This window comes from Callorhinus ursinus, unplaced genomic scaffold (genome assembly GCF_003265705.2).
Source record: "Callorhinus ursinus isolate GAN/ISIS: 27379988/994484 unplaced genomic scaffold, GSC_fseal_2.0 scaffold2, whole genome shotgun sequence".
NCBI classification, from domain to species: Eukaryota; Metazoa; Chordata; class Mammalia; order Carnivora; family Otariidae; genus Callorhinus; species Callorhinus ursinus.
In genome coordinates, this window is record NW_027397064.1 from 105,360,074 (window position 1) to 105,384,228 (window position 24,155).

The following is a 24,155-nucleotide window of genomic DNA, read 5'->3' on the forward strand; positions in this document are numbered from 1 at the left end:
TATATATATATATATATATATATATATATATATATATATATAATTTATTCTCTCTTTAAAATTTTGGGATACAGTTTCTTCTAACAGACCAAAATATACCCTAAATCTCTAGTGTATGGCTTCATTCTATTCTCCTGACTGATCAGATTCTCTCCCCTTCTTTTTTTTAATTTTTGTTCTTTCTTTTCTTTCAACCAAATTCTTATCAATTCCTTTTATAAAATATTTTATACTTTTCATCTTTACAGTCATATTCCATTCCTTTATTGTATTTACTTTTATTTTTGTACACATACAAATTTTTCTTTCTTTAAAATTTTGGAAGGCAATGTCTTCTAACAGATCAAAATACGCCCAAAATCTAGTGTGTGACACTGATCTATGCACCAGCCTGACCATATATGATCATATTCTTTTTTTTTTCTTTCTTTCCCTTTCTTTCCCCCCATTTCAGGTCACTTCTGATTTGTTTAGGGTATATTTTTCTGGGGTTGTTGTTACCCTGTTAACATTTTGTTCTCTCATTCATCTACTCTCCACGGGACAAAATGACAAATGGAAAAACTCACCTCAAAAAAAAAAGAACAAGAGACGCTACTGACTGCCAGGGACTTAATCAATACAGACACTAGTAAGAGGTGAAAACTGAGTTCAGAATGATGATTATAACGATACAAGCTAGGTTTGAAAAAAAGGACAGAAGATACTAAATAATCCCTTTCTAGAGAAATAAAAGAACTAAAATCTAACCAAGTTGAAATCAAAAAGGTTATTAATGAGGTGCAATCAAAAATGGAGGCTCTTGAGGGAGCAAGATGGCAGAGGAGTAGGAGACGTGGATTCCTCTGGTCTCAGGAATTCAGCTGAATAGGGATCAAACCATTCTGAACACCTACAAACTCAACAGGAGATCGAAGAAGAGAGTAGCAACAACTTTCTGAACAGAGAAGCGACCACTTACTGGAAGGTAGGACGAGCGGAGAAGTGAATCCGACGCGATATTCAGGAGGATAGACGGCGGGGTAGGGGTCCTCTGTCGGCCGCTTCTGGCAAGTGATAGAGCCACAGAGCACAAATTCGGAACTTTTAGAAGTCGGCTCCACTGAGGAACCTCGCTCCAGTGGCTAAGCGGGGGATGGAACCCTCACGGGACAGTGTGGTCTCAGGACCCTCGGGGTCACAGAAAGACCGGGGGTGTCTGAGTGCGACAGAGCTCCCAGGTATCGGAGCGGGGAAGCTAGCTGGGGAGACGGAGCCGAGGAATGGGCTCTCAGCTCGGGGTTGCCATAAACTGTGATCTGCAGCCCAGCTGGGCCACTGCTCCTACAGCAGGGACCCAACAAGTGGCAGACCTGAGGAGACTCCCCTTCCTCCCCCCGGGAGGAGTGGTACGGGAGCGCAGCACAGGGATCTGCTGGGTTTGGAAACTCCACACAGAGTCGGGTGCCAGAGATAGAAACACTCGGTCACAGGACGGGTGAGCACGGAGAGCGGCTAGAGACCGGGGAGACGGGAGTGACTGCTTTTCTCTGGGAGCGCACTGAGGAGCGGGGCCCCGAGTTCTCAGCTCCCCAGGGCAGAGATTGGGACGCCACCATTTACACCCTGGTCCCCCAAAGTTGTACCAAGAGCTTGCAGGGAACAAAAGCTCCTGAGTGCAAACCCGAGCAGCTTGCTTAGCCGGGACTCACATGGGCAGGGCAATTCCGCCTCCGGGAAAGACATTTGGGAACCACGGCAACAGGCTCCTCCCCCAGAAGATCAGCACAACAGCCAGCAAGCCAAGACCAAGTTTACCGTTCAAGGAGAATAGGAGAACTCCAGCGCTAGGGGAATACTGCACATAGAATTCATGGCTTTTTTTTTTTTTTTTTTAACCATGATTCAATAGTTTTCAAAGTTAATTTTTTCTTTTTTTTTGAATTTTTCTTTTTACCTTTTTCAACCAACATCTTATCAATCCCTTTTTTAAAAAAACATTTTTTATTTTTCATTTTTAGAGTCATATTTTATCACTTCATACTAGTTACCCTTATTTTTGGCATATATATATATATATATATAAGTTGTTCTCTCTTTAAAATTTTGAGGTACAGTTTCTTCTAACAGATCAAAATATATCCTAAATCACTAGTGTATGGCTTTGTTCAAGTCTCCTACCTGATCACATTTTCTCCCTTTTTTTTTCTTTTTTTTAATCTTCTTCTTTCTTTTTTCAAACAACTTCTTATCCTATCAATTCATTTATAAAATCTTTTATAATTTTCATCTTACAGTCATCTTCCATCCCTTCATTGTATCAACCCTTATTTGTACATATATAAGTTTTCTTCCTTTATAAATTTTAGCAGGCACTTTATTCTAACAGACCAAAATATGCCCAAAATCTAGTGTGAGGCACTGATCCATGCACTAGCCTGATCATATTTGATCATATTTTGCTTTTTTTTGTTTTGTTTTGTTTTTGTTTGTTTTTATCTTTTTCTTTTTCTTTTTTATTTTTTTCCTCTTTCTTTTTTCTTTCTTTCCCTTTCTTTTCCCCTGCTTTCAGGTCTTTTCTGATTTGTATACAGTATATTTGATGGGAACGTTGTTAACCTGTTAGCATTTTGTTCTCTCATTCATCTATTTTCCTCTGGACAAAATGACAAGACGAAAAAAATCACCTCAGCAAAAAGAACAGGAGGTCTGCCAGGGACCTACTCAATACTGACATTAGTACGATGTCGGAACTAGAGTTCAGAAACATGACTTTAGAGATACTAGCTGGGCTTGAAAAAAGCGTGGAAGTTATTAGAGAAACCCTTTCTGGAGAAATAAAAGAACTAAAATCTAACCAAGTCGAAATCAAATAGGCTATTAATGAGGTGCAATTAAAAATGGGGCAATAACTGCTAGGATAAATGAGGCAGAAGAGAGAATCAGTGATATAGAAGACCAAATGATGGAAAATAAAGAGGCTGAGAAAAAGAGAGATAACAACTACAGGATCACGAGGGCAGAATTCGAGAGATAAACGATATGATAAGATGAAAAAACATTAGAATAATTGGGATCCCAGAAGAAGAAGAAAGAGAGAGAGGGACAGAAGGTATATTGGAGCAAATAATAGCAGAGAACTTCCCTAATGTGAGGAAGGAAACAGGCATCAAAATCTAGGAGGCACAGAGAACGCCTCTCAAAATCAATAAAAATAGGTCAACACCCTGACATCTAATAGTAAAACTTACAAGTCTCAGAGACAAAGAGAAAATCCTGAAAGCAGCTTGGGAGAAGAGATCTGTAACCTACAATGGTAGAAACATTACATTGGCAACAGACCTATCCACAGAGACCTGGCAGGCCAGAAAGGACTGGCATGATATCTTCAGAGCACTAAACGAGAAAAAAATGCAGCCAAGAATACTATATCCAGCTAGGCTGTCACTGAAAATAGAAGGAGAGATAAAAAGCATCCAGGACAAACAAAAACTAAAGGAATTTGCAAACACGAAACCAGCCCTACAAGAAATATCAAAAGGGATCCTTTGAGCAAAGAGAGAGCCTAAAAATAACATAGACCAGAAAGGAAGAGAGAAAATATACAGTAATAGTCCCTAAAGGCAACACAATGGCACTAAATTCATACCTTTCAATATTTATCCTGAATGTAAATGGGCTAAATGCCTCAGTTGAAACACACAGGGTATCAGATTGGATAAAAAAACAAGAGTCATCAATAAGCTAATGCAAGAGACTCATTTTAGAACCAAAGACACCTCCAGATTGAGTAGTGAGGGGGTGGAAAATAATTTATCATGCTAATGGACATCAAAAGAAAGATGGGGTGGCACTCCTAATATCAGACAAACTAAATTTTAAATCAAAGACTGTAATAAGAGTTGAGGAAGGACACTATATCCTACTTAAGTGTCTATCCAACAAGAATATCTAACAATTGTAAATATCTATGCCCTTAACATGGGAGCAGCCAATTAATAACAAAAGCGAAGACACACATCAACAACAATACAATAATAGTGGGGGATTTTAACACTCCCCTCCCTGAAATGGACAGATCATCTAAGCAAAAGATATTCAAGGAAATACAGGCTTTAAATGACACACTGGACCAGATGGACTTCACAGATATACTCAGAACATTCCATCCCAAAGCAACAGAATACACATTCTTCTCTAGTGCCCATGGAATATTCTCTAGAGTAGATCACATTCTGGGGTCACAAATCAGGTCGCAACTGGTACCAAAAGATTGGGATAATTTCCTACATATTTTCAGACCACAGTGCCTTAAAACTAGAACTCAATCACAAGAGGAAAGTCAGAAAGAACTTGGAGGCTAAAGAGCACCCTACTAAAGAATGAATGGGGCAACCAGGAAATCAAAGAAGAATTTAAAAAATTCATGGAAGCAAATGAAAATGGGAACACAACTGTTCAAAATCGTTGGGATACAGGAAAGGCGGTCCTACTAGGAAAATATATAGCAATTCAAGACATTCTCAAGAAACAAGAAAGCTCTCAAATATACAGCCTAACACTACACCTAAAGGGGCTGGAAAAAGAACAGCAAATGAAGTGTAAACCCAGCAGGAGAAGAGAAATAATAAAGATCAGAGCAGAAATCAATGAAATAGAAACCAAAAGAAGAGGGGGCGGAGCAAGATGGCAGAGGAGTAGGAGACCTAGATTTCGTCTGGTCTCAGGAATTCAGCTGAATAGGGACCAAACCATTCTGAACACCTACGAACTCAACAGGAGATAGAAGAGGAGAGTAGCAACAACTCTCTGAACAGAGAAGCGACCACTTACTGGAAGGTAAGACTTGCGGAGAAGTGCATCAGAGGTGATATTCGGGAGGATTGATGGCGGGGGAGGGGGCCTCCATTGGCCGCTTCTGGCAAGTGATAGAGCCGCGGAGCACAAAATCACACATTTTAGAAATTGGCTCCGCTGAGGGACGTCGCTGCAGTGGCTAACTGTGGGGTGGAATCCTCCCGGGACAGTGTGGTCTCAGGACCCTCGGGGTGACAGAAAGACCGGGGATGCCTGAGTGCGGCAGAGCTCCCAGGAATCGGAGTGGGGAAGCCGGCTACAGAGACAGAGCCGAGGCGTGAGCTCTCAGCTCAGGGTTGCCATAAACTGTGATCCATGGCCCAGTTGTGCCACTGCTCCTCCAGCAGGGACCCAACAAGCGGCAGAGCCGGGGAGACTCCCCTTTCTCCCCCGGGAGGAGCCGCGCAGGAACGCACTGCAGGGATCTGCTGGGTTTGGAGACTCCACATGGGGTCAGGTGCAAGAGATACAAACGCTCGGTCACAAGCTGGGTGAGCATGGAGTGCGGCTGGAGACCCGGGAGACGGGAGTGACTGACTGCTTTTCTCTGGGGGCACAATGAGGAGCGGGGCCCCGAGTTCTCAGCTCCTCTGGGTGGAGATTGGGAGGCCACCATTTTCGCCCTGCTCCTCCAAAGCTGTACCGAAAGCTTACAGGGAACAAAAGCTCCTAAGAGCAAACCCGAGCAGCTTGCTTAGCCCAGTCCGACAAGGGTGGGGCAATTCCGCCTCTGGCAAAGATATTTGGGAACCACGGCAACAGGCCCCTCCCCCAGAAGATCAGCACGAACAGCCAGCAAGTCAAGACCAAGTTTACCGATCAAGGAGAATGGGAGAACTCCGGCGCTTGGGAAATACTGAACATAGAATTCATGGATTTTTTTTACCAGGATTCATTAGTTCATCAAAGTTAATTTTTTCTAAGTGTTTTTTTTTAATTTTTCTTTTTCCCTTTTTCAACCAACATCTTATCAATCCCTTTAAAAAAAAAAACATTTTTTATTTTTCATTTTTAGGGTCATATTTTATCCCTTCATAGTAGTTGCCCTTATTTTGGCATATATTTCTAAGTTGTTCTTTCTTTAAAATTTTGAGATACAGTTTGTTCTAAGAGTTCAAAATATACCCTAAATCACTAGTGTATGGCTTTGTTCTAGTGTTCTGCCAGATCACATTCTCTCTGTTTTTTCTTTTTTTTCTTTTTTAAATCTTCTCTCTTTTTTAAAACAACTTATCTTATCAATTCCTTTTATAAAATCTTTTATAATTTTCATCTTTATAATCATCTTCCATCCCTTCATTGTATAAACCCTTATTTTGTACATATATGTCTTTCTTCCTTTAAAATTTTAGGAGGCACTTATTCTAACAGACCAAAACCGCCCAAAATCTAGTGTGTGGCACTGATCTATGCACTAGCCTGATCATATTTGATCATTTTCTGCTTTTTTTGTATTGTTCTGTTTTTGTATTTATCTTTTTTTAATTTTTTTTCTCTTTCTTTTTTCTTTCTTTCCCTTTCTTTTCCCCTGGTTTCAGGTCTTTTCCGATTTGTATACAGTATATTTGCTGGGGACGTTGTTAACCGGTGAGCATTTTGTTCTCTCATTCATCTATTCTCCTCTGGACAAAATGACAAGATGAAAAAAATCACCTCAGCCAAAAGAACAAGAGGTAGAACCGCCAGCCAGGGATCTCCTCAATACGGACATTAGTACGATGTCAGACCTAGAGTTCAGAATCATGACTTTAAAGATACTAGCTGGGCTTGAAAAAAGCGTGGAAGTTATTAGAGAAACCCTTTCTGGAGAAATAAAAGAACTAAAATCTAACCAAGCCAAAATCAAAAAGGCTATTGATGAGATGCAATCAAAAATGGGGGCACTAACTGCTAGGATAAATGAGACAGAAGAGAGAATCAGTGATATAGAAGACCAAATGATGGAAAATAAAGAGGCTGAGAAAAAGAGAGATAAACAACTACAGGATCAAGAGGGCAGAATTCGAGAGATAAGTGATATGATAAGACAAAATAACATTAGAATAATTGGGATCCCAGAAGAAGAAGAAAGAGAGAGAGGGGCAGAAGGTATATTGGAGCAAATAATAGCAGAGAACTTCCCTAATGTGAGGAAGGAAACAGGCATCAAAATCCAGGACACAGAGCACGCCTCTCAAAATCAATAAAAATAGGTCAACACCCTGACATCTAATAGTAAAACTTACAAGTCTCAGAGACAAAGAGAAAATCCTGAAAGCAGCTTCGGAGAAGAGATATGTAACGTACAATGGTAGAAATATTAGATTGGCAACAGACCTATCCACAGAGACCTGGCAGACCAGAAAGGACTGCCAAGATATCTTCAGAGCACTAAACGAGAAAAATATACAGCCAAGAATACCATACCCAGCTAGGATGTCATTGAAATTAGAAGGAGAGATAAAAAGCTTCCGGAACAAACAAAAAGTAAAGGAATTTGCAAACATGAAACCAGCCCTCCAGGAAATATTGAAAGGGGTCCTCTAAGCAAAGAAAGAGCCTAAAAGCAGCATAGATCAGAAAGGAACACAGAGAATATACAGTCACAGACACCGTGCAGGCAATACAATGGCACTAAATTCATATCTTTCAATAGTTACCCTGAATGTAAATGGGCTAAATACCCCAATCAAAAGACACAGGCTATCAGATTGGATTATAAACAAGACCTATCAATATGCTGTCTGCAAGAGACTCATTTTAGACCCAAAGACACCCGCAGATTGAAAGTGAGGGGGTGTAAAACCATTTATCATGCTAATGGACACCAAAAGAAAGCTGGGGTGGCAAACTTTATATCAGACATATTAGATTTTAAATCAAAGACTGTAATAAGAGATGAGGAAGGACTCTATATCCTACTTAAAGGGTTTATCAAACAAGAAGATCTAACAATTGTAAATATCTATACCCCGAACATGGGAGCAGCCAATTATATAAGGCAATTAATAACAAAAGCAAAGAAACACATTGACAACAATAAAATAATAGTGGGGGACTTTAACACCCACCTGACTGAAATGGACAGATCGTCTAAGCAAAAGATCAACAAAGAAATAAAGACTTTAAATGACACACTGGACCAAATGGACTTCGCAGACATATTCAGAACATTCTACCACAAAGCAACGGAATACATATTCTTCTCTAGTGCCCATGGAACATTATCCAGAATTGATGACATCCTAGGTCACAAATCAGGTCTCAACAAGTATCAAAAGATTGGGATAATTCCCTGCCTATTTTCAGACCACAATGCTTTGAAATTAGAACTCAATCACAAGAGGAAAGTCGGAAAGAACTCAAATACATGGAGGCTAAAGAGCATCCTACTAAAGAATGAATGGGTCAACCAGGAAATTAGAGAAGAATTAAAAAAATTCATGGAAACCAATGAAAATGAAAACACAACTGTTCAAAATCTTTGGGATACAGCAAAGGCGGTCCTGAGAGGAAAGTATATAGCAATACAATCCTTTCTGAAGAAACAAGAACAGTCTCAAATACACAATCTAACCCTACACCTAAAGGAGCTGGAGAAAGAACAGCAAATAAAGCCTAAACCCAGCAGGAGAAGAGAAATAATAAAGATCAGAGCAGAAATCAATGAACTAGAAACCAGAGGAACAGTAGAACAGATCAAAGAAACTAGGAGCTGATTCTGTGAAAGAATTAACAAGATTGATAAACCCCTGGCCAGATGTATCAAAAAGAAAAGAAGAAAGACCCAAATCAAGAAAATCATGAATGAAAGAGGAGAGATCACAACCAACACCAAAGAAATACAAACAATTATAAGAACATATTATGAGCAACTCTATGCCAGCAAACTAGATAACCTGGAAGAAATGGATGCATTCCTAGAGATATATCAACTACCAAAATTGAACCAGGAAGAAATAGAAAACCTGAACAGATCTATAGCCACTAAAGAAATTGAAGCAGTCATCAAAAATCTCCCAAGAAACAAAACCCCAGGGTCAGATGGCTTCCCAGGGGAATTCTATCAGACATTTCAAGAAGAATTAATACCTATTCTCCTGAAACTGTTCCAAAAAATAGAAATGGAAGGAAAACTTCCAAACTCATTTATGAGGCCAGCATTACCTTGATCCCAAAACCAAAGACCCCATCAAAAAGGAGAATTACAGACCAATATCCTTGATGAACATGGATGCAAAAATTCTCACCAAAATACTAGCCAATAGGATCCAACAGTACATTAAAAGGATTCTTCAACATGACCAAGTGGGATTTATCCCTGGGCTGCAAGGATGGTTCAACATCCTCAAATCAATCAACGTGATACAATACATTAACAAAAGAAAGAACAAGAATCATATGATCTTCTCAATAGATGCAGAAAAAGCATGTGACAAAGTACAGCATCGTTTCTTGATCAAAAGTTTTCAGAGTATAGGGATAGAGGGTATATACCTCAATTTCATAAAAGCTTTCTATGAAAAACCTACAGCGAATATCATTCTCAATGGGGAAAAGCTGAGAGCTTTTCCCCTAAGGTCAAGAACGCGGCAGGGATGTCCACTATCACCACTGTTATTCAACATAGTATTAGAAGTCCTAGCCACAGCAATCGGACAACAAAAAGAAATCAAAGGCATCTAAATCAGCAAAGAGGAAATCAAACTCTCATTATTTGCAGATGATATGATACTGTATGTGGAAACCCCAAAAGACTCTACCCCAACACTGCTAGAACTCATACAGGAATTCAGTAAAGTAGCAGGATATAAAATCAATGCACAGAAATCACTGGCATCCCTATATGCCAAAAACAAGACAGAAGAGAGACAAATCAAGTAGTTGATCCCATTTACAATTGCACCCAAAACCATAAGATACCTAGGAATAAATTTAACCAAAGAGGCAAAGGATCTGTACTCAGAAAACTATAAAATACTCATGAAAGAAATTGAAGAAGACACAAAGAAATGGAAAAAAGTTCTATGCTCATGGATTGGGAGAACCAACATTGTGAAGATGTCAATGCTACCTAGAGCAATCTACACATTCAATGCAATCCCTATCAAAATACCATCCACTTTTTTCAAAGAAATGTAACAAAGAATCCTAAAATTTGTATGGAACCAGAAGAGACCCTGAATAGCCAGAGGAATATTGAAAAAGAAAAGCAAAGCTGGCGGCATCACAATTCCGGACTTCCAGCTCTATTACAAAGCTGTCATCATCAAGACAGTATGGTACTGGCACAAAAACAGACACATCGATCAACGGAATGGAATAGAGAGTCCAGAAATGGACCCTCAATTCTATGATCAACTAATCCTTGACAAAGCAGGAAGGAATGTCCAATAGATAAAAGACAGTCTCTTCAACAAATGGTGTTGGGACAATTGGATAGCCACATGCAGAAGAATGAAACTGGACCATTTCCTTACACAACACACAAAAATAGACTCCAAATGGTGAAAGACCTAAATGTGAGACAGGCATCCATCAAAATCCTAAAGGAAAAAACAGGCAGCAACCTGTTCGACCTCAGCCGCAGCAACTTCTTCCTAGAAAAATCGCCAAAGGCAAGGGAAGCAAGGGCAAAAATGAACTATTGGGACCTCATCAAGAAAAAAAGCTTTTGCACAGCAAAAGAAACAGTCCAGAAAACCAAAAGACAACCAACAGAATGGGAGAAGATATTTGCAAATGACATATCAGATAAAGGGCTAGTATCCAAAATCTTTAAAGAACTTATCAAACTCAACATCCAAAGAACAAATGATCCAATCAAGAAATGGGCAGAAGACGTGAACAGACATTTTTCCAAAGAAGACATCCAAATGGCCAACAGACACATGAAAAAGTGCTCAACATCACTCGGCATCAGGGAAATCCAAATCAAAACCTCAAATAGATACCACCTCACACCAGTCAGAATGGCTAAAATTAAGAAGTCAGGAAACGAGAGATGTTGGCGAGGATGTGGAGAAAGGGGAACCCTCCTACACTGTTGGTGGGAATGCAAGTTGGTGCAACCCCTCTGGAAAGCAGTATGGAGGTTCCTCATGCAGTTGAAATTAGAGCTACCACATGATCCAGCAATTGTACTACTGGGTATTTACCACAAAGATACAAATGTAGGCATCCGAAGGGGTACGTGCACCCCAATGTTTATAGCAGCAATGTCCACAATAGCCAAACTGTGGAAAGAACCCAGATGTCCATCGACAGATGAATGGATAAAGAAGAATTCATATATATACACAATGGAATATTATGCAGCCATCAAAATGAATGAGATCTTGCCATTTGCAGCGACGTGGATGGAACTGGAGGGTGTTATGCTGTGTGAAATAAGTCAATCAGAGAAAGGCATGTATCATATGACCTCACTGATATGAGGAATTCTTAATCTCAGGAAACAAACTGAGTGTTGCTGGAGTGGTCGGGGGTGGGAGTGATGGGGTGGCTGGGTGATAGACATTGGGTGGGGTATGTGCTACAGTGCGCACTGTGAATTGTGCAAGACTGTTGAATCACAGATCTGTACTTCTGAAACAAATAATGCAACATAAGTTAAGAACAAAGAAAAAGAAGAAGATAGCAGGAGGGGAAGAATGAAGGGGATTAATTCAGAGGGGGAGAGGAACCATGAGATATGATGGACTCTGAAAAACAAACTGAGGGTTCTAGAGGGGAGGAGGGTAGGGGGATGTGTTAGCCTGCTGATGGATATTAAAGAGGGCACGTTCTGCATGGAGCACTGGGTGTTATGCACAAACAATGAATCATGCGACACTACATCAAAAACTAATGATGCAATATTAGGTGATTAACATAACAACAAAAAATAAAAAAAATAGAAACCAAAAGAAGAGTAGAACAGATCAAAGAAACTAGAGGCTGGTTCTCTGAAATAATAAGATTGGTAAAACCCTGGCCAGACTTATCAAGAAGAAAAGAGAGGGCGCCTGGGTGGCTCAGTTAGTTAAATGACTGCTTCGGCTCAGGTCATGATCCTGGAGTCCCGGGATCGAGTCCCGCATCGGTCTCCCTGCTTGGCAGGGAGTCTGCTTCTCCCTCTGACCCTCTTCTCTCTTGTGCTCTCTATCTCTCATTCTCTCTCTCTCCAATAAATAAATAAAATCTTAAAAAAAAAGAAAAGAGAAATGACCCAAATCAACAAAATCATGAATGAAAGAGGAGAGATCACAACCAACACCAAAGAAATACAAACAATTTTAAGAACATATTATGAGCAACTATATGCCAGCCAATTAGACAATCTGGAAAACATAAATGCTTTCTTTAAGACATATAAACTACCAAAACTGAACCAGGAAGAAATAGAAAACTTGAACAGATCCCTAATCATAAAAGAAATTGAAGCAATAATCAAAATTCTCCCAACAAACAAGGCCCAGGACCAGATGGCTTCCCAGAGGAATTCCACCAAACATTTAAAGAAGAGTTAATACCTATTCCTCTGAAACTGTTCCAAAAAATAGAAATGGAAGGAAAACTTCCAAACTTATTTTATAAGGCCACCATTACCTTGATCCCAAAACCAGACAAAGACCCCATCAAAAAGGAGAATTACAGACCAATATTCCTGATGTACATGGATGCAAAAATTCTCACCAAACTACTAGGCAATAGGACCCAACAGTACATTAAAAGGATTATTCACCACGACCAAGTGGGATTTATCCCTGTGCTACAAGGTTGGTTCAACATCTGCAAATCAATCAATGTGATAAAATACATTAATGGAAGAAAGAACAAGAATCATATGATCCTCTCAATAGATGCAGAAAAAGCATTTGTCAACGTACAGCATTCTTTCTTGAATAAAACCATTCAGACTATAGGGATAGAGGGTACATACCTCAATATCATAAAAGCCATGTATGAAAATCCCACAGAGAATATCATTCTCAATGGGGAGAAACTGAGAGCATTCCCCCTAATGTCAGGAACATGGTGAGGGTGTCCACTATCACTACTGCTATTCAACATAATACCAGAAGTCCTAGTCACAGCAGTCAGTCAACAAAAAGCGAAAGAAAAGGCACCTGAATCAGCAAAGATGAAGTCAAACTCTCACTCTTAGCACATGATATGATACTTTATGTGGAAAACCCAAAAGACTCCACCCCAAAACTGCTAGAACTCATACAGGAATTCAGTAAAGTAGCAGGATATAAAAATCAATGCACAGAAATCAGTGGCATTCCTATACACCAACAACAAGACAGAAGAGAGACAAATCAAGGAGTCGATCCCATTTACAATTGCCCCCAAAACCATAAGATACCTAGGAATAAATTTAACCAAAGAGGCAAAGGATCTGTACTCAGAAAACTATAAAATACTCATGAAAGAAATTGAGGAAGACACAAAGAAATGGAAAAAATGTTCCATGTTCATGGATTGGAAGAACAAATATTGTGAAAATGTCAATGCTGCCTAGAGCCATCTACACATTTAATGCAATCCATATCAAAATATCATCAACTTTTTTCAAAGAAATGGAACAAAGAATCCTAAAATTTGTATGGAACCAGAAAAGACCCCAAATACCAGAGGAATGTTGAAAAAGAAAAGCAAAGCTGGTGGCAACACAATTACAGACTTCAAGCTCTATTACAAAGCTGTAATCATCCAGACAGTATGGTACTGGCACAAAAACAGACACATAGATCAATGGAACCTAATAGAGAGCCCAGAAATGGACCCTCAACTCTATGGTCAACTAATCTTCGACAAAGAAGAAAAGAATGTCCACTGGAAAGAAGACCGTCTCTTCAACAAATGGTGTTGGGAAAATTGGACAGCCACACGCAGAAGAATGAAACTGGACCATTTCCTTACACAACACACAAAAATAGACTCCAAATGAATGAAAGACCTAAATGTGAGACAGGAATCCATCAAAATCCTAGAGAAGAACACAGGCAGCAACCTCTTTGACCTCAGAGACAGCAACTTCTTTCTAGAAACATCACCAAAGGCAAGGGAAGCTAGGGAAAAAATGAACTATAGGGACTTCATCAAGATAAAAAGCTTTTGCACAGCTAAGGAAACAGTCAACAAAACTAAAAGACAACTGACAGAGTGGGAGAAGATATTTGCAAATGACTTATCAGAGAAAGGTCTAGTATCCAAAATCTATAAAGAACTTATCAAACTCAACACCCAAAGGACACATGATCCAATCAAGAAATGGGCAGATGACATGAACAGACATTTATCCAGAGAAGACATCCAAATGACCAACAGACACTTGAAAAGGTGCTCAACATCACTCGGCATCAGGGAAATGCAAATCAAAACATCAATGAGATACCACCTCACACCAGTTCGAACGGCTAAAATTAACAAGTCAGGAAAGAACAGATGTTGGCAAGGATGTAGAGAAAGGGGAACCCTCCTACACTGTTGGTGGGAATGCCACCTGGTGCAGCCACTCTGGAAAAGAGTATGTACATTCCTCAAAAAGTTGAAAATAGAGCTACCCTATGACCCAGCAATTGCACTACTTGGTATTTACCCCAAAGATACAAATGTAGTGACCTGAAGGGGTATGTTCACCCCAATGTTTGTAACAGCAATGTCCACAATAGCCAAACTATGGGAAGAGCCTAGGTGTCCATCAGCAGATGAATGAGGGATAAAAAAGATGTGGTATATATAGACAATGGAATATTATGCAGCCATAAAAAAAAACGAAATCTTGCCATTTGCAATGGTATGGATGGAACTAGAGGATGTTATGCTAAGCGAAGTAAGTCAATCAGAGAAAGACAAGTATCATATGATCTCACTGATATGAGGAATTCTTAATCTCAGGAAACAAACTGAGTGTTGCTGGAGTGGTAAGGGGGTGGTAGGGATGGGGTGTCTGGGTGATGGACATTGGGAAGGGTATGTGCTATGGTGATCGCTGTGAACTGTGTAAGACTGATGAATCACAGACCTGTACCTCTGAAACAAATAATACATTATATGTTAAAAAAAAAAGAAGAAGATAGTAGGAAAGGAAAAATGAAGGGGGGGAAATCAGAGGGGGAGAAAAACCATGAGAGACTATGGACCCAGAGAAACAAACTGAGGGTTTTAGAGGGGAGGGTTTAGGAGGATGGGTTAGCCCGGTGATGGGTATTAAGGAGGGCACGTATTGAATGGAGCACCGGGTGTTATACACAAACAATGAATCATGAACACTACATCAAAAACTTAATGATGCAATGAATTGTGACTAACATAATATAATAAAATAAAATTGAAAGAAAAAAAAAGAATGTATGAATTCCTACCATCAGTCTGGACAACCCTAGTTGTGTAGGGAAGGAAATGGAGAACCAGTTGTGGTTCATTAAACATCACATGGCTGGCTTTTTTATTAAGGAACTAAAGCTGTAAGTTCTTTTAGCAGAGGTCATATTGATCTTCCATTAATGAGAAGGGGAATATTTGGCAAATCGCAAACTTTGATCAATTTCCTCACCACTATATCTGAGTCTTATTTTCATTCTAGATCTATTTTTTTTATGACCTGAGCCGAAGGCTGTCGCTTAACCAACTGAGCCACCCAGGCGCCCTAGATCTATTGTTTTTAATAACTGGTATTTGGCAAGTAGTGTGACATCTGAGATACAAGTTCATGCTCTGTAAAATGGGGATAATAATGAGTAATCTCAGCTTCTAAAATTGAAGGACAAAATTTATGTCTCTAGTACATAACAGAGTCCCAATTAATGAAGATGTTGCTCTGTCTATTCAACACAATCATCCTCAGAAACCTTAAGTTACAAGTTAGTTGTCTGCTATTGAGCAGATTCTGGAACAAATTATTTTCTGTTAATCATCTTGTTTTTGTTAGCAAAAGTAATCTATTGTCTTACTCTATAGTATGAATTATGTCTTCACAGAAATCTAGAGATCAGAAAGCTTATCACTCCCTGCTCTCAACAGCTGGGCAAGAAGACCAATGATGCAATCCTACATGAACAAATGACAGGGCCATAAACTCCTTTCATTCTAGGTAACTGTCTGCTTCATAATATAGCAATGTCCAAATCAACCTGAATTAAAGAAAATGTTAGGACTATTAGAAAATCTGTGGCTTTATGGCAGCATGATGGAAAAACAAATGAAATCATTTAGACAAGATAATGTAATGTGTCTTAAAGTGCCCCTCAGTTGATGTGAGGCTGATGGCCAATGTCATTTAGCACATTCAGTGAATGGCATTTGGGGATGACTGATTATCGTCAGTACAGAGGCTTGCAGTGAAGGAGATTAAGCATCAGTGATACATAGAAATCTTTTCCACTGTGTCTGGTCATGACTGTTAGATCAGCACCACTAGACTGCCATAGGGTGGGAAATATTTTAATTTGGCAGCACTGAGTAGTTGAAAAGTGTGATCTCTAGGATACAACCTAGTGTTCATTTCACTCTGAATACTTTGATTTGATCAGTATCTTTTGAGACATTTTTCTGTGTGTATGTGTATGTGTATGTACCTGTGGCTATACAAGCATGTAGCTTTTCAGAGTTTTTTTTCTTTTATATATATATATATATATATATATATATATATATATATAGGTATCATACTGCATATGTTGTCATATAGCTTTTTTTATTTAGCATCATATAATTATTTTCTTTGCATGTTACTGACCCTTCCCCCCAATCTGCTATAAATACTAAAAGGCACATGGTGGTTTACAGAAGTGAAAAGTTCTGGTTCTTTTTGATTTTCTCTCTTTTGTTGTGAGTATCTCTCAGGGAGGCTGTTTATCCACAAACATTTTCCGAGTACCTACTATGGGTTGGCGATGCTCCTAGGTGCTAAGGATACGGTGGTATGAAATAGTTAAAGTCATTATTATCATGGAATTTACATGTTAGTGACAGAGGCAGAAAATGAGCAATCAAATAAATACATGTATAATATTAGATTATCAAAATAGAAAAGTGGCTACAGCAGTCTTAAGCTTACAGCTGAATTCTACACTGTCTTCTGAATAGAAAAAAAAAAAGGTTTTCCTTATTTCTTTTAGAAAAATGAAATACTGCCTTTTCAGAAGATTCTAGCGAACTGCTCCCACACAGATCATTAATTTGAAATAATTCACTAATTCATGTGCTTTGGTAGGAGAGTGACATGAGCCAATCGACATAGGCCTGCATCTCTTGAACCAATCAGTATGTCAAGAGGATAATCTTAGTCTGATCTAAGGTAATTAGAGCTAAATATGTCTTTCAGTGCTCCCAAGTAAATACAAATGGAAGAACTTTATTCTTTTTAACTGTTGGATAATATCCCAGTTTAGAATCATTGCAGCTTATTTTACTTTTCTTGATGACTATTTAGATTACTTCCCATTACAGTGTTATTATAAATAATTCTACAAAATATATCCTTTTATATATCTTCTTATATTAATATAGAAGAGTTCTTTCAGGTATATAAAAGACTAGAATTGCTGAGTCATATAGTATGCACATTTTAAATGTAGGCTTATTGTGCCAAATTGCCCTACAAAATTGCCCTACAGATTTAAACTGCTGTCACTAATGTGTTTCCTACCCCAATATTTGAAATTATCATTGGATAACTCTCAACACTCTCAGTAAAAGAATGTTACAACACTATGTTTTCATATGCGTTTTATGGGTCACTGGTGAGACTTAGTATCTTTTCATGTGTTATCGGATATCTGTATTTCCTCTTATATAAATTGCCAATTTATATAATTTGCCTATTTTTTGGTTTATTCTTTTCTTATAGATTTTTACATTTTTATATACCCCAGGTATTAATGCCTCATCTAGAGAATAAGCTGCTATTATTTTATCTTTGTATTGTTTCATCTGCTTTCCACTGTTGCAGCATTTCCGTTTTTGTTACACATAAATTGGACATTTTAATCTTAGTAAGTTTATGTCTTTTTCTTTAATATTTTGGGTTTATTTTAAAAGTCTTCTCTATTTCATTAAAAACATACTATCATATATTTTCCTTTAGAGTTTATTTTTATATGTTTAATCTGTCTGGGTTGTGTGTGTGTGTGTGTGTGTGTGTGTGGCAGAGAGAGAGAGAGAGAGAGTGTATGAATTACCATACTTTCTTTCCCAAATAATCAGTTGTTTATTTTATTGAATAGTACATACTGTTCGCACTGATTTGAAATGTAATACTTAATTGAAACTAAATTATCATACATGCATGGATTGCATTCTGGATTCTATTTTTAAATATTTTTGTTCATATTTGTAAAAGTCATACACTGGCCTAATCACTATGGCTTTGTCATATGCTTTTGCAAACTAGTTGCACTTGTGACTCTGGTTTCTTCTTTTTTTCAAAATATCCCCTCTTGTGCATTTTCTCTTCCATATTCATTTTCCAGGGAAACTTCTCCAATATTATGCATGGTTTGACTGGGGTTTTGAATGGGATCACAGTGTTGAGACTTGGCAGTGCTCTATAATTGAGTCTTCTTATCCAGGAATAATCTATGTTTCTATATTTACTAAGATTTTCTCTGAGGCTTTTTATTAAAATGTTATATTTTTCTTCTATTAAAATAATAGAATACTCAAGTTATCCTGATGTGTGGGCAGTTATAGGACTTTTTGTCTTAAACTATCAAATATATAAGTTCCTGTTTGATTAGTTAAATGTGGACAACCCTTTCCAACCACATTGGATAATATGAGGAAAGAAAGGACTGTCACATATATGAAATTCTTATTATAAATTGAACATTATGTTAGAAACGAAGAGAAGAGGGAAGAGCCTGAACCTCTGAGCTAAATACCTGTTGATTTAATGGCAGAGACACGCAAGTAAATGGCAAATTGCAGCATCATATGACAGTGCCACAAGGGGGTACACTTAAAAAGTCTCCAAATCTAGATTGGAAAGTGAGGAAAAGTTTTCTTGGGGAAGGTGATAACCTGGGTTTTGAAGGACATACAAAATACTGTGGTTGCCAGAGGGGGGGTGGGCAGGTGGAGGAGTGAAATAGATAAAAGAGATTAAGAGTATACATCCTGGGGAACCTGGGTGGCTCTGTTGGTTAAGCATCTGCCTTTGGCTCAGGTCATGATCTCAGGGTCCAGGGATTGAGCCCCACATCAGGCTCCTTGCTCAATAGGGAGCTGCTTCTCCCTCCCCCCTCTGCTGCTCCCCATGCTTGTGCTCTCTTGCTCTCTCTGTCAAATAAATAAATAAAATCATAAAAAAGAGTATACATCTTCATGAGCACTGAGAAATGAATAAAATTGTTGAATCATTATATTGTACACCTGAAATTAATATAACGCTGTATGTGTATACTTGAATTTTAAAAATGACGATTTTTAAAATGAATTAAATAAGATTGAGAGATTCTGTAGCTAGCTCCAAATCACATGCCTGGTCAAAGGCAGAGCCAGGATACATACCCAGACAATGTGGCTTAAAAACCTATGCTTTTGGGCGCCTGGGTGGCTCAGTTGGTTAAGCGACTGCCTTCGGCTCAGGTCATGATCCTGGAGTCCCGGGATCGAGTCCCACATCGGACTCCCTGCTCAGCAGGGGGTCTGCTTCTCCCTCTGACCCTCTTCCCTCTCATGCTCTCTATCTCTCATTCTCTCTCTCTCTCTCTCAAATAAATAAATAAAATTAAAAAAAAAACAAACCTATGCTTTTGCTTGTACCCTCATATGTTTATTATATTTTTAGTCGTTGTGGTTTTCAATATAAGTGTCTTAAATAGCCAATAGAGTATATGCTGTTTTATTTCATTGCTCCTATTATTGTTAAGTTAGTAAAAGTGAAATTCTATGCCCTTAAATATTTGGAAGGCTTTAAGGATGTTTTTTACCTTTACATATTGTTAGAAACTAAAAAGAATGAGATATTGCTACATCCTGGGTTTAGGAATAAAATTAATTTAATCTGTGAAGAAGATATTTACAGAAACAGGTTGAAAATTCCATTTGCCACCAGACCCAACACGTACTTAATTAAGGATAACTCAGGAAGCAGAATCAGATAGTATAACAATATAACAGTATAACAGTAGTGACAATTAGGATTTTAAGGGAAAGAAACCCCCAAATCCCCAATACTGGCATGTGATAAGACACTGTCAGAAAGCATTAATTAGCAATATTTAGAAAAGGTCTATCCCTTTTTCATGTTTAACACCAAAAGCGTTGAAAATTCCAAATGTCAGCCACATGATTCCACATCCAAATATGAACAGCTGAGGCTGTCCTGGGGGCTTAGTTCAGAGCTTAATCAAAGAAGACTGGTCCATTCAGATGTGAGCCCTGTGACTTGGCAAGAATATTGATTATAGCACATGAAGGAAAATCAAAAGAGTATTGTCTATATTTCTTTTTACTGACTCCTCTCAGTGCTATTGTCTTGAGGCATTTATAGCCAACACATCTTTATTCATCTTGCCTCAGTCCTGGCCAAAACGATTCTTCTTTCACATGGAAGAAAATAAGTATCCATTTAAATAGAAATTGGCTCATTCACAGCAGAACATTTGGAAAACTAGCTATAGTCAATAAACCTAGAATTGTTTTTCCCAAAACTATACTTCTCTGTATTAATCAAAGTGTTTCAATAAGTTGAGCTCATGCAACTGATATTGACTAAATACGTGAAGATCTGTTTCATATGAAATATTAAAAATACATGGGGAAGATGGAAAATTAATAGATTAATTTTTCCCATTCTGGTTACTTCATACATATTCATAGTGATTGCTTATTAAGAACTTATTTTTCCTTTGACTTTTACAAGTATAATGAAATTCTTAAGATATGGTGACTGAAGCGACTGTTCAGACTCCATAGTTATAACTCAAAAAATTTGTTGAGACCTAGATGCTCAGGTCTATAAGAATGAATTGGGAAAAAGTTCTTATTACAGAGTAAATACATCATAATATAACATAATAGCATCTAGTACTGAAACTTTTAAAATAGAACTAGTGTTTATTCATTCAGGATCTAATCTTAAAGTGAATCCAGAGAAAAATTCCAGGGACTTTGAAACTCAGTATTAGATTTAAATTCCATAAAAATTGATGAAATACTGAAAAACAGGCCTGAGAGCTATAGTAAATGAAAATAGTTTCTGGGGGTGCCTGGGTGGCTCAGTCAGTTAAGCGGCTGCCTTCGGCTCAGGTCATGATCCCAGGGTCCTGGGATCGAGTCCCACATCGGGCTTCCTGCTCAGTGGGGAACCTGCTTCTCCCTCTGCCTGCCTCTCTGCCTACTAGTGCTTCTATCTCTCTGTCAAATAAATAAATAAATAATCTTAAAAAAAAAGAAAATAGTTTCCGGCCTTACGTAGACAATAAGTAGGAAATATAACTTCTATTTTTTTGTTTACTTGATTTTAAGATGTGATCCATTTTAAGACTGCCAGTGTTTGTCAGGCAAATCATGATCACCGACACCATTAACCTTAAATGATACAGTTGCCTAAAAAGAAAGCAGCTCCATTCCCAAATTATGGCTACCATCCGTATCTGTCATTGTGGTTTTAAATTTGGAGTGCCAGTGGAACATCATTCTTTGTGTTCTGGGCCCACGGTGTCAGCTTTTTTTTTTTTTTTTATGTTATGTTAGTCACCATATAAAACATCATTAGTTTTTGATGTAGTGATCCATGATTCATTGTTCATCTTAAGCACAACCTGCTTTTTCCTTGTTCGTGTGGTAGTTGACTCTCAGTTTTTACTTCTGTGCAACTGACGGGCTGCCTCTCACAATTCTCCAAAGTGAAGTTTATAAATACCATATGGCCTGGACTTTAAGTTATACAACTCTAAACGTCCCCCAATGTGGAGACATTCAAAGAAATAATTTTAAAAGATGTGGTAACAGAAAGAGAAAAATGTATTTTATTTATGTAAATTGTGTCTTTTATAATGTACTATGTGTATATTTTATACTACTCTATTAATGTTATAAAATACAAGTGTTTTAATGTACTATTTTATAATAGAGTGTGTGTAGTCTGTCCTGCTCTCTCCATGCTTTCATAAGGGGCCAAGTTTAAGAACTCTTCCAGGCATTATCACACACAGATGACTCCAAATGAATTGATCTAACTAGCATCTGTGGGTAAATTTCAGGCCCTTGAGTGAACCGACTAGCTAAATAGGGATCCTTAGTTAACAGTCCTATCTATATGCTGCACTTTCATATATAATTTGTTAATGGAAACTTTCTAATAAATATGCGAAATATGTTTTTTACAAAATCATAGTGACCAGCCAGGTAGGCAACTGAGGAGGCCTTGGCTAAGATGTTTACTGCTAAAAGTATTAAATATTAAGTGCCTTAAGGGTATACACACCAAACCAAGCAAATTTCAGTTGTTCTCCTATTCATACAGTTTCAATTACTAGGCTACTTAGTATAATTATTAATTACCACTTCTCATAGACATAAAACCAACTTTTAAATGGAATTTGAAAATAAATTATGGTAAAACACTGCCAACTTGATTTCCAGTTTGGGAAGGTATTACTCTATTATATGATATCAAATTTAACAGTTAGGTTTACTTTCAAATTATTCTGTCATTATTAAATTTATTCAAAATCTTTTGAATCCATAAAGTCATAACTTTACCAAAAAAGTTCTTTTATACAATTTCCCAAAGAAAATAGTCTTCACAGTAAGTAACATCATCTAGGAGCAAAAGGTAACTTGGTGAATGTTCACAATGACTAAGCACATATTGTAGGCTAAAGGAAAAAATTGAAATATTGAGAGTTCTGAAAATTTCTGAGTGATACAGATTTGCCACAATAATGCACAGTATATTGAAACTAAATTTAGGGGAAAAAAAGAAACGAAATTTAGGAAACTACTAAGAAATTTTAGTTTACTTTATAACTCTAAAAAAATGATCTAAATTTTTGAAACTAGCAAATACACAAACTGCTTTCTGTGATTTCTTAGGCAGGTTTCTTCATATGCTATCATTTATGTCAGTAATGATTATAATAGAAACGTTAGTTATACTCAATTTATTAATGTCAAATGGTGCATAAATGCATTGACTGAATGGTAATGAAATAAATGAGTGAAGGTTGTATATTCATAGATTGGCTGTATCAGTTTGTTTTGCTAAATAAAAAGTGTGTTAAGCAAAGTTAATTGAGCAATTGTTTCACATGTTTCCCATGGTTCAATATTATTTTGGTATTGGGGTAGAAATAAGTTTATGATTTTTATTTATGAATCTTTTACAATAACAAAAATAACAGCAATAATAATAATGAACTATTGTTCCTCAATTAATTAAATAATAAATATTTCTTGAGTTTTTACTAGATGCTGAACACTGTGCTGGATATAATGGAGCAAAAATAGCAGAAAATCTGTTCTTATGCAGATTAAATTCTAGAGGAGAAAGCAGAAGATAAAACTTAAAATTCAAATACCCATGATGTGCTAAGGAACACAAACAACGAAGAGAGATACAAAGCCTGGGGAAACACAAGGAGACCTTGCTGAGAGTGGTCAGGGGTTGCCTCACTCCTAAGGTAAGCTTTGAGAAACAATTTGAGGGAAGTAAAGAAGTAAGCCATGGTGCTGCCTGGGGTGAGATGAGAGGACCCAGGCAGTAGGACTAACGTATGGAAGGATCCTCATGTAGGAGTAATTCTGACCTCTTGGAAGAAGAACCCAAGGCTAGTGTGGTGGGAGGGAAGGAACTGAGAGGGAGAACAGTGAGTGATTAACCCAGAGGGGTAATGGAGGGTGAAAGAGGCCTTCTTCCCAGTCAGGAGGTTAGTGTAGGCTCCAAGGAGGAGGAGGAATCAAGGAAGATACTGAGTAGAGAAGTGACATAGATGATGTATCTTTTAACAAACTAGATCCAGATGTTGTGTTGAAAATAGATGAAAGATAGAAGTGGATGGCCAGACACCAACTAATAAATGCACAGGTAATGATGTTTGGGACCTCAGTGATAGAAGTGGGAATGATAAGTCACTGCAGTCTGTCCATAGTTTGAAGGCAACCTGACAGAATTTACTGATGTTTTGGAAGTGAAGTATGAGAGAAACTGGAGTACAAATTGACTAAAAGGTCTGTTTGGAGTTGCAATTAAATGACTTGCAAGGTGCTTGAGTGGCTCAGTCAGTCTGCCTTTGGCTTAGGTGATGATCTCAGGCTCCTGGGATTGAGCCTCATGTAGGGCTTCCTGCTCAGCAGAGAGCCTGTTTCTCTCTCTCCCTCTGCTGCTCCCCCTGTTTGTG

General features: G+C 38.0%; 1 long non-coding RNA gene across 1 annotated transcript in view; it reads left to right on the top strand.

Moving 5' to 3' along the window:
- LOC141374897 (uncharacterized) overlaps positions 1–23,416 on the top strand; it is a 40,992-nt gene extending 17,576 nt beyond the window's left edge. Inside the window, exons 2-4 of the long non-coding RNA XR_012382086.1 lie at positions 15,786–15,898; positions 16,926–17,104; positions 23,217–23,416. This is a non-coding gene — a long non-coding RNA (uncharacterized lncRNA). The remainder of the gene's footprint in view (positions 1–15,785; positions 15,899–16,925; positions 17,105–23,216) is intronic.
- Positions 23,417–24,155: the final 739 nt, after the last annotated feature.